The following is a 12573-nucleotide window of genomic DNA, read 5'->3' as shown; positions in this document are numbered from 1 at the left end:
CCTGTGTTCACACAATCTCTTCTGTAGGTTAATCCGACGTTATCTTGTAACAGTCAAATACCTTCTCCCAGCATCCCTGTTCAAAGGCTGCTCTGGCACTTTATTTCTGGAAGTTAAATATCTTCTTTCCAAGCCAAATTCTTTCAGGGTCAGTGTACAGCTGCCTAATCTTGTAGCATCTTTTATCTAAATGGAAATAATTCCTCTCTCTTCCTGTATTTATTGTGCAAATGTTATCCAACCTTCTCTCAGTCTTCTATTAACACAGCTACACAAGAGAGGCTATTTGATCTACCCTTCAGAAAGAGAGGAACTCAACTTGTGAGTAGCCCTTTTCCTATTTGTCTGTTTAAAATAATCTTTTCTGAAAGGCAGCTGATGACAAGTGCACACTGACAGCTCAATGAGGCTGTAGTGGTGATTTAGCCAGTGCCATGACACCATGGAAAGCTTCTCACGTGACCCTTCCCAGATCCACTATCACAACTTTCCTGGCTGTGGCACTTAGCCTAAGCAGCAGCGTACGGTTTTGCAGTGTAATCAGATCCTCCTCCTCTTCAGCATCTCTTGAAAATAGCTCAGCACAAGACAACACACCTTCTTATTTGATCCCAGGTGAATTATGCCACACTTTTTTCCCATTACATATTTTTCCCCCATTTCATACTTTTACTAACCCCAGGAGTACGTAGTTCTTCCTGTAATAGAATCCAGTCATCCATTATAAATACAGGCATTGTCTTGCACCATAGACATGAAGGGAGTGGGCTAATTTGTGATTTGAGATACCTCTGTGGGCTGGTAACACCCCTAACAATTGTTCTTTTTATCCTGTCCTATTTGCCCGAGTCCTTAAGTTGTTTGTAATTCTTGAAGTACATCCCAACTTTGCAAACAAATTCTTGTGAGTCACTGTACTAAACTCTTATGTAGAGATGAGGCCAACCAATCTGTGTTTTATTCACAGCACTTGCCATCTGTATGTATTTGTATGTAACAGCCTTTGTATCATTTCTGTGATCACGTATCATTTTCAGTGAGCATGATGGGTTTTGCTATCATCCAGCTTTACCCCTGCTCATTGATAAAAGGTAATAAAGGAGATGAAAATGTGTGCTTGAAAGACAAAAGGAAGTGTCTTGTGTCATGATGGATACCAAAACACAGGCTGGACATACAAAATACGAGACCTAAAATGTGTAATCTGTTGGGTGTTTCTGCTTGCTATCCTTCCCCATGTCCCAGTAAGAGGTGGTCACAGAGAGCCCAGATCTGCCTCTGCTCCCGTGAGCTGCGCCTTTTGTTTGTACGATTTCCAACAGGTCCCCAAGTGCTCAAGAGTTAAATGAGATTCCCTGTATATGAGAAGTGGGTAGAAGCCTGTCTCACCTTCTCTTGGCTGTGAGGAGGAACACCAGCCAGGGCCTGGGCTGGCCGGTGCCTTCCCATTGCTTGGCAGGCAGGATCGCAGATGGTCCGGAAATCAAACCTCCTTCCAGGCCGGCGCTTCTCCCTGCCACGGTCATTAATGAAGGTGCTTATGCTGCTTTCCTCAGAAAGGTCAAACATATGCTGGCTAGCAGCTCTCACCAATCCATTTTTCCCCAGCAATGTGGAGTTGCCATTTGTGGGCTTTCCTAGTCTGCGGGCTCACTGCAGAATTTGCTTTCCACAGAAGACGGCTGCAGCCCCATGTTCATGCTGCTTTAATAATTTCCTCCTTGGGGTGAGGGCTTGTTTGTTTGTTTGTTTGTTTGTTTGTTTAATCATCTCCTGCTCTGTTGTGCTGAGCTTTTTCTCAGTGCCTCACACTCCCCCACTCTGTTGCAGTGCCTGCTGTTATTCTTGGCACACGAATCAATGCTAACTGGTATATAATCAGCCTGTGTTTCACCGACCAACATTTGTTCCACTGTCAGCTTTCATTTCAGCTTCTGCTCTCATGCCAGTTACTGTTCTGCTCTCTGGTGTGGAGCTCTGATTGCTCTGTAGGGTGCTCTACACCACTCTTTGGGCCTCTTCTCATCAAGTTCTTGTCTGTATCAGGGAAGCTTTTTGCCCAGTATCCCACCCTCACTTCTTCCTAGTCCGTATACTTAGTCCACTTCTAACTCTACCTGCATGTCCCATCCTCTTGTATTTGCAAGTTCATGGGATTGCAATTCTGCACAGAATATTTCTTAATTTTAAGCCTAATATGGTAAAATATTAAAGAAATTACTCTTGAGAGGCACACATAGATTCTAAGATGACTCTTTGGGTGTCATGGTATAGAGCTACCTTACTGCATTCTGTCTGTGATGATGAAAATGCTAAAAACCTATTTTACTTTATCCCCATTTTTCCAAATTTGTGTTTTATTGATCACTGGATGCATGTGTTCTGCTGAATCAATAGAAATGTAGCTACTTAGGCATTTATCTATATATTGCCCGTGCTGTGTGGGACTAGATTGTGTAAAGCAGACTTTGATTTTTGTGAATAAGAGGCTGTAATTAAAATAAAGGAAATTGGTGTACACAGGAAAAGGGCCACGGTGTTTGGGCTGGTGGGGAAGGGCACAGTGACCAGGACATTAGATCTGTGGTTGATGAAGCAGGAAAAATAGAATAATGAAGACAGAACAGCTGGGCTCATGCATCACTCCAGGAGTCTTTCTTCTCTAGCATCACACAGCAGATAAGTTCCAGGCAAACTGGAAGGAGGACACATTCATTCATTATCCAGAATGTGAGAAAAGTCTGCTGGAAAGAGCTGAGCAGCCTGGAAGGACACTCACACTAGAGAGCCAGAATATAAAGAGAAGCTGAATATTTATACATTTTAAAAGTTTCCTCAATTTAAGAAGCAATGAGGCAAAACACCAATAATCAAATAAAACAAATCACAGTTCTTTGCTTTTATGAATAAGGAAGAAATAGAAGAGTGACCAGGGGATAAAATATTTTGATAAGGATGCAGCTGTTCATTTTAAAATAATTAAAGATGACAGCCTGGATCCCAAGATAAGGAATATGATGATACAAAAAGGAATCATCAGCTCAGTAAGAGCCTGGCAGCTCTTTTGTGTGGCCTGATGTGTTTTCAAAACTAGACAATACTGTCTGTTGGGCAAATATCAGCAGAGAGTAAACAAAGCTGTATTTTTTTTCAACAGATGAAGTAGATATTACCTCAAAGGGTGAGTTAATATTCCTCAGTAGACCAAATCCTGCCCCCAAATCAAACTCAATGCTATCTTTAAGATGTTATAATTTTCTTTTAGCTGAACATGTTTGCTAACGTTACTGCATTAACATGAGTGTATGGGCACAGAGTGATCTGTGGAACTCCTTAAAGAAAAAAAGGGTGTCCTCTGGGGTTCAGGCAGCTCCACCTCCAACTGGCCTGAATGAAGCCAGGCAGTTGATGTAGGTGATGGCAATCAGTGGCTGGATGGGGAGAGGCTGGTTTGAAGGGCAAGAGCTTCTCCTCTGTGGAGAGGTTGAAAGGAGCATCATGAAAATGTAAGGAAAAAAATCCACCTGGTAAAACAAATCCTGAAAGCTTTAGCTGTGGAGTGGGGCTTGCAGCAGAGAGTGATGGTGGCTCTTATCAGTGCTGGCGGGGGCAGGAGGTGTGAGCAGCCTTGCAGGCAGACTAACCAGGCCAGTGCATCCATATGTATCCAACAGCTCTGGCCTCGCTCCTGGAAAAAGGTAAGACCCAAATGTGCATCTCTTGTTCACTTGTATCTTTCTCCAGTTCAGGGTCAAAGCTGTGGAGCATCCTGGCCTGATCCAGGGGTGCCAGGGCTGCTGAGAGGTTGCAACTGGTGCCTGGGGTAGATGCAGCTGTGAAGGACTGAGGGTGATGCTGGGGAGTGAGTAGCTGAGGCTAGAAAGGAATCAGAGGGCTGTGCTGGAAGCAAGTCTAAGGTAGAAGATCAATTTTCTTTTTAGATTCTCACAAGTGCTGTTTGGAGACCTAGAGAAAAAGGCTAAACTGCCTTGGGACTAAAGGATGAGTTTCCTATCTGAGGGAAATAGCAAGGCAAGGATAAAGCCCTTGTTATGAGAATAGCCAAATATATTCCTTTGATCTAGCTGTGTTTAAACCTCATTCATATGTTTATTAGCTTCCTCTTATCTGAGCCATATGCCTTCCTGCAGCTGCATTTCCCTTATCGCACAGCAGTGGAAAAGACTCAAAATGCCTAAAAAGCATGTCTTTCTTTCAAATGCTTCATAAAATCCCAGCTGTCACTCATATCAATGTCATAAATGATCCCTCATCAATGTCTGTAACTGCCTCAAGTCCTCCTTGCTTTTCCCTTGACTGCCCATTTCTTTCTTCTCCCAGACTTCCTTTCACCCCTGTCACCCATCTTCTCTGACCACCTCCTGCTGAACCATCCCCTTCTGAGGATTCCTTGGTCTCCTCTTTTTTCTGTCCCTGCACAATTCACCAAAAAAATCCAAAACAAAACAAAACCCAAATAAACCAACTAAACAAAAAAACCAAACCAAAACAAAACAGAAAACCAAACCCAAACAAACAAAAAAACCTATTATAAAAAACCCTGTTTAAAACCTGTTGAGGTGCAAAAGCCTCCACGGTGAGTCTCTGGTACCTTTACAAATCCAGCTGCTCCAGACACTTCCCAGGAGAAGAAATCTCCCCATTGTGATGCCAAATGAATACAAAAGAGCTGACTGCCATGGGGTGTCAGGCATTAGGGTTACATGCTCATGAAGTTCCAAAAAATGAAGCAACCTTTAGCAAAAATGTAGGCTGTGAGACACTGGAAGTCTGGTATGTCTCTGCTATGCTTATCTGAGAGAGATTTTTGCATGGGACATTCCCCCATGGGAAGGTGGAAATATATATTGGTGCCCTAAAGCACACCTGTAATGATATGACCTCTGTCCAATCTCCTCCTAATGCCAGCACTTGGCTGTGTTTAGACTGAGTGAAATTACACACAGAAAATGTCTTTCCCACATGAAACAACTAAGGTGCATTTCCTGCTTGGTGCTAACCTGTAGAAGTGGGACATGAGCACAATACTTGTGCTGAGCCTGTGAGAGGAAGATGATCACCTAGGGCTGAGGCACAGCAGTGTACAAAGGAGCTGGACAGCCAGGTTAAGTCTGAGCTGGTATGAAAACCTCACCCACACTGTGGCTTGTGGAGCATATGGACATGTTCAGAGGCTCTGCTTGACCCCACAGCCAGGCAGGAGGCAGGACTATAGCTGTGGAGGGGACACAGCACCTGAACACCCCAGTAAGCATGAGCTGAGGACAGGAGCCTTCTCTTCTTTCCTGCATAAATTGCTTGTCTCTTGGCCCAAGGCGCTTGTCACTGCATTCTGACCGAGGATGTCCTCTCAAGGCAAAGCACCAAGCCCAGGCTCTGGTGCTGCTCCTGGAGGACTAACACAGTGCACAATGAAAAAGCCCACACAGAACAGGGGTTTGAGCCTTTTTGAAGGCACATGGAAGCAGTGTTTGGCACCTGCAGTTGCAATTACAGGCCTCCATGTGTCTGTAGCCCTTCTCCTTGGTTTGTTTTCCTTAAGGGAGGTTCATGCTCTGCCTGCATCTCACACGGCCCCAGCCAAGGGAGCTGTGGCTTATAGGCAGCTGTGATGTTGGTAGGGCTCTTCCCTGCCCACAAGGCTAGGGTGTCCCATGTGGCATCCCACACCAGGCAACATGGCAAAGGAGTCAGAAGGTTTTTGTTTTATTTTGTTTTGGGTTTTTTTGGTTTTTTTTTTTTTTTTTTTATTGTTGTGCCAAACTTCACTGATGGAATTGCCTGAGACGTGCAGAATTACAGCTTTTGTGCTTGATTTGTCAAACTCCCCTTCCTAAGACTAGATTGGGAAAAATCACACTGCTGCAGCCTGCCAGAGCTCTTGCTTCTGCATTTATCCTTAGCTGGCTATCAGCTACAAACACATCTATTTTGTCAGGATTTTTTCCACTAAAGGATTTTTTTTCTCATTAACTTTCTTCATGGGGTAATTAGCAAAGTCATGCACTGGCTCAAGAGAGACTGCACCCCCAGGATTTTTCTGTATTGCTGAAGTTTCATTTCTGCTCTGCTAACTAGGGAAAATACTTGACAGGGAATAAAGGAGGAAGAGGACAAGGGCATACATACAAGACAGACTGACACAAGGTTCCATGTACTTCTTTACTCAGGCAGCTCCAGAAACTGCCCAGCTTTGCCAAGTCATTCAACCTTCCCTGAGCAGTGTATTAATGAAGGAAAACAAGTGGGACAGGGTAAAGGCAGAACACCAGGGTGTGGCTGGAACACAAACATCATTCTCATGGCCATGTTGAGCCAAGGGCTGCTACAAAGAACAGTGTGGCAGAGACTATGAACAGGCTTAGACCAGTGTTCTGCCTCAACAGAGCTACTTCTAAACACTTTTTCTTGCTAAATCTTCATTAAAGCAAATAGCAAAGTTGGGCTCATATTAGGAAGATTGCTTAGGACCCTTGATGTTAAGGTGGAGTTTGGTCCATCTTCCAAACCCATCCAGCCTGACATTTGAGCTCACCCTATTGTCCCCTCTGACAAGGAAAGGAAGCCATTTGCACAGAGCAAGGTTGCAACAGCAGGTTTATTGTCCTGCTCTTGGCTGTATTGGGATGTTACTGCATGGATGTTTGACAAGTAATCCACAGAACCCAAATCACATGAACTGTTTCACCTAGCAATCCCTTTTAACACCTTCCCTTTCCCAAATAACCAACCTGCCTCTTTAATTTTCACCTACAGGACTCAGTTTTGTTGATTTGACCTCAGTGATACCCAACAAATCAGCACCTCCCTATCTTTTGGGGCATCACCCAAAGGGATTTTCCAACGCTCCCGTTTCACTTACTGAAATGCCTAGTAGTTTTTTCCAGTTCTTGTTGGATTACTGAGTCCCAGGTGTGGCTGGCCAGCTGCTTTCTGCTCTCCTGTGCAATGTTTGATGCTTTCTGACTGTTCTTCTGTTAGTTCAGCCTAAGGGCTGGTCACCAGTGCACAAACCCTAAAAGATAATACTTCCTTCTAAAGACTGTGGAGTATAAACACTTCATGGCTGTATTTAAGTTTGTTGCTTTCAAGAAATGGTGGTTTCAACTCTCTATTCTTCTAAAACACTAAGGTTGGGTGAAAGAAAAAAAAGGCAAATACTAAATCCTGTGAACTCTGTGTGTAGAATGCCAGTGTCTCCCAAGCTGTTCACCTGGCATTAACAGTACACCCAGATTCAAGGACTCACAAATTTGCAAATTGTTTTAGTTAAAAAATACTGCCTTCAAACTGAGACCAGACTTCATAATAAATATCTGGTGTTCACTGGAAGAAGTAATGCTTTTTCAGACACTGTCAGCTCTAAGCTTTCATCAACTCAGCAGCTGGGCAATTTTTTATTTCTCTATGGCCTCACTTGCTCTCTGTGCCCTGTGTTTGCTGTGGGACTAATTGTACATCATATGACAGAGAGATGGCCAGAGATGCAGAAGAATCCATTGCTTTGATTTTTGGTCTTGAAGACAGCAAAAGAGAAGCCACTCTCTTTGGATTTTCTGCCCATGTCTGTAGCAACCTGGAATGCTGATTTACTTTCTAATGTGTTTGGGAACAAGCACTGCACAAAGATTTGGCAGAGCTGGGTGAAGTCCTATGGGAGCAGTTGGTGCAGCAGGAGTCTTTGAAAGCTGAGTTTACAAGCTGAGGGAAGCAGGAGAGGAGAAGAACGACACAGGATGGGACACCAAGGGAAGAAAGACTAGAAATAGGGACTATGCCAAAAGGAGCCACAAGGAAGTAAGACACAGAGAGAAGGGGCAATTTGAGCTTCTGTAGATCACATGGACAGAAAGACTTTAATTCTCTACAATTCACTGTTGCCAGTGACAGCTTCTGGAAGAAAAGTGCATGAACCTGGTTGGCTTTCTTCATAGGAAGATACAGTTTTGAGAGTCAAACCTTGCAAAACCTATGTTCTAAGCCTCTATGAGAGGGAGCTGTCTGGCAATTAAATGACAACATTAGGCAACAAACTGCCTTTAGGCACTCAGCTTCCACCTGCCTAGACACTGTGACAGCTTTTGGGAAGAGACAAAGAGTGGCCTCATTTTAGAATTACTGTGTATAACCACCTAGTAATTGTGGTGTATTTGCTTCTGCAAGCCACAAACAGACCTATAAATAAAAAGTCTTGCCTGAGTACATGGACCATGAATAGTGAACATCCACCACCCACACTTCCCTGTGTGACACAGCTTGCTTGAGTCTCCTTCTCCCATGGCATGAGCTGCACTCAACTGTTCTTGCAGAAGCTGAAACGCTTCATTTTGCTGTGTGGACACATCCTGTAATTTATTCCCCCTATTTTCTGATGTAAGACTTACAAAGGCACTCAACACTCAAACACACCACTACTAAATAGCTAGGAACTGAGCTTCAAAGCTAAAGGTGGTGCCTAGGTGAGGTGGCACTGGGCTGTGAGAGGGCTGGTGCTCCCTTGCACAATGCAAATACTTCAGTCCTTTGTGGCTCTCACTGCTAGTTTACCTACAATACCTGAACTAGTCTAAGTGTCACTATGCCTACAGCACATCTGCTGTGATAGAACTCTGTCATTATCATGTGTTACAAGTTTGTATAATTTGAGTGCTCTATAAGGAGAAATCTGACCTGTCTGATGCTGACCATGCCATGAATGGATGCTCTGACATTTCAATTTCTCTTTATCCTCCACCTAGAATGGAAGAGAAAGCAGAAGTCCCTCAACACCAGATTTCTGTGGCAGTAAATGTACACTTATTTTTATGTACTCAGACATTAGTGTGTGCAGAAAAACACAAAAGAAGCAACAGTTTTCTTTTCATGAAAAAAACCCAGAAATAGTGTGGTCAGACAAGACAATAAAGATGAGATTAAACACTGTATCAAGCAAGCTCCTACTTTGTTCAGTGTACAAATGGGTCCCACAGGAAAAAGCAAAACAAAAAGCAAATGGAAACCTGTAATTCAATACACTGTTTGAAAAAATGACCTCAGCTGTAATGTTTCCTAGCATCCAGGTAGTTCAACCAATATTACAAGACCATTAATGTCATAGGCTGTGTTTTATTTGACTCATAATCCAAGAAAAGGGAACGAGAAAAGAGATTTGTCGCAGATGTGTTCAGTGGAAATTCTCTACCAAGGTAAACGGCTGATGAAGATAGTCAGACTTAAATTTATAGCACTCCCCCTGGAACTGGATAATGCCTGCACTGCCAATGCCCTGCAGTATGTTGCACATTTGGGATGACAGGTAGAAGAAAGTTTGTATGTAAAAGTGATGCAGCTGAAGCAACAGCTAAACAGCATTCTGGAAACTGCTTTCAGTGTGGGAAATTATAGGATTTGAGTGACAGGACTGGGTCGGCAGAAGGGCTAGGGGAAGAGACATGAAGTTCCATGTGGTTTGTCTGTTCATCCCTTGCCTCCTCTGTACAGTCAGCATCACACAAGGCAGTCTCTCATACAACAGATTATTCTCTGCTGCCTACCCTCTGGGTGGGATTGCTAATGGAATAGGGTTCTTCCTCCTGGTTTGGTGACTAAGCAGAAAAGGAAAAGAAAAAAGTACTTTGAAGTACTTTAATCTGAAAGGAAAAGTTCAGCTTTGTGGGTTCTTGACAAGACCGTTTGGTATGAAAAGTGATTCTGTTGAGAGGGGAAACTTTTAATTACCCCTTTCTTCATTAAATGTTAACAACAGATTAGTACAATTATAAATTTGATCTTTTAAAATTAATCAAAGGAATTTAAAAATATATACAATTCAAAGAAACTGTTTCTGATTAAAAAAAAAATTCTTAATCCCATTTTTTTCAGTGCATTCAAGTGACTTAATTTGACAAAAAATCATTGATGAAGCTCTCCTGAGGCATTTTTGAACACTGGAAGGGCTATGTGAGGTATCAAATAGCAGTGGCCAGCTTCATTCTTATTGTATTGGTCCACCTGACTAAAAAAATGAGTGCCTCTTCTCTGGATACAAATACTTATTTTTCCTCCTTTGCAGAAAAATCAAGGAAGCACTTTAACTGAGCATGGGCACACTCTTGAGGGAGGGTGTTGTCACCAGTCTCATGTCTTCTTCCAGCTTTCCATTGCACCAGTGTTAGCAGATATCAGCCAAGTCTTACCTGACCTCTTTGAACACTTTGCTGTTCCCTGCTCTTGTCCTGAACAGGTGACACCTGCAGAGGGTAGGGGTTTGGTTCTGCATCTTACCCAAGTGCTTTCACCCTCCAGCAGGTCCTCAGTACCAGTCTGGGACCAGGGCCTTCAGATCATGACTTCTCTCAATTAGTTGAGCATACATGATGCCAAAACTTGCTTTCCAGGTAGATGGTTTTACTTGCTTATGAAAAAAATAGTGATGCTGTCTTCATTACTTTGGAGAGATGGTGTGTATCACCTTCACTTAGACCAAGTGTTGTACACATTTACTTATGTAAATGGGTTTTTATCTTCAAGTAATTGATAGGCTGAAGTTTTCAGATACTCTTATCTTATTGATCTTCACCAGACACATAAGTTACTTTTTAGTTTGAGTATAAGAAGGATGATTCCTGTCAAAATATTGCTGGACTGCTCACTGACTGCCCAGGCCAGCACTGTCCTGGTTTCACTTTCAGAGGCACTCTGTCCTTCCCATGGTTGGATCATGTACCTCAGTGCTCTTTTTCAATTTTAGCATGGATTTTGCATTCTGTTTGACCTGCCAGCAGGTATTTCCATCCTTTAGTAGCAGCTAAGACACTCTTCTTCTCAGGCTCACACACAAGCCCCAGTTCCCACACCTGTTTCTCATAGGCAGACTGAGAAGCCACCTTAATTTTCTTTTCCTACAAGAACATGGCTCGAAGTCTATGGGATATGGAAGTAATTTGGAGACCGGTGGAAGTCATATATTATCTCTACTTGTTTTCTGTGTTGCTTAATATTCATATATGATTTGCATCTACCTAATAAGCATGAAGAAGTTCTGCTGGGGAAAAAAAGGAGATCAAAACATGCAGCTGATGTAAAAGTCTGAAAATAGTCTGAAAATAGGTTCATGTATTTTTGGTGTATCAAAGTGGCATGTGAAAATGGGATTTATAAATCCCATTAGCTCTTGAGACATAGACCTTCTGGGATTGCACTTTCCATTGCAAATTTCATTTATTATGTATACATATTACAAAAATATATTTTCAAATGCCTGAAGTGAGAGAGCAGCCTTGGGTTCAGAAGTTGCAGACTGCTTGTAGTCTTTCAGAAGTCTAAATTATCTACTGAGTGTCTAATGAAGATTTGGAATAACAAACTGACAAACAATTTGATCTATGTAATATGGGGAAACTCTTTCATAAACCCCTTTTCCACTGATACAAAAAAAAGAAAAAAGTCATAACACGCTGGGGTATCATTTTCAGTTTGCCAAAAATCGGGATCTATTCATGTCTTGGGATTTCTTTTTTTTTTTTCTTTTTCTTTTTTTCCTTTAATTGACACTCTCAAAATTAAAAGGAAAAACTAGCAGCTGGTGAATGGCAGAAGAGATCAGCCCTTTGCACAGGTGTGATATTATCTGCTGTAATTACTGACAAACAGAAGGGGGAGGGATGGAGTGCCCCTGGTTCAGTGATGGGACTTCCTGCAGGGTGTCTGTGCCCAAATCAAGGAAAGGACAGAGACAAGCAGCTCCTTTATGTGCAGAAAGGACTTGCATTGTCACAGGGAATTTCAGGTCATGTACCATAGGGCTGTCCCTGCTTATGGCAAACACCTGTCAAATCTCTAAATATTACTTTTCCAAACAAGATGTTGCCACTGGCTCAGGATTATTCTGTGTCTGCTAGACAGAATTATCTCTAAGAACACGTTTCTACTTTAAAAATTAATTTCTACAGGTGCCTATGAGCAAAGCATGATCACACTACAGTTTCATGGAGGAGAGGAATGTTGTTCTGGAAAAAAAAAAACAAAACAAGAAGAGCTGAGAGGCAACACTCAAAAGGCAAATGTGTTACAGGAAACTGAGTGAGGGAGGATTATGTCACAAAACCCCCCATATTAATAAGTATTTTAAAAATAATTGTTTTGATATTTAAATATTGTGTTTAAATAAAATATAAAATGTTAAATAGAAAATGTTTTAGAATGGTTATGCCTACAAGTACTTTCTGATATCCCTATTAACACACATATATTACATATATGTATAAATATATATATGTAATTTTTATTTTTTACTTTCTATTTTTACTATATTTTACTTATTTAGAATCTAGAGACATTTGCATAATAGAAGAATGAACAGAGTATTTAGGCAAGATATTAAAGTGACTGGTACTGTAATGGACCTGTTTCATATTCTGTGAATAATATTTAATTTTTTATAAAACAAGAACAACAGTCCATGATCAATGAATATCAAAGACAAAGAGAGGGATTGAAATCTGATTAATTAATGAATTTGTATTTTGTCTCCTGAGGGAAGGGGAATCACATAGTACACTGCTCTGATGTGCA

This window comes from Lonchura striata, chromosome 3 (genome assembly GCF_050655825.1).
Source record: "Lonchura striata isolate lonStrDom1 chromosome 3, ASM5065582v1, whole genome shotgun sequence".
In the NCBI taxonomy this organism is placed as follows: domain Eukaryota; kingdom Metazoa; phylum Chordata; class Aves; order Passeriformes; family Estrildidae; genus Lonchura; species Lonchura striata.
The sequence above is the reverse complement of the archived record's forward strand: the minus strand, read 5'-3'. Positions refer to the sequence as shown.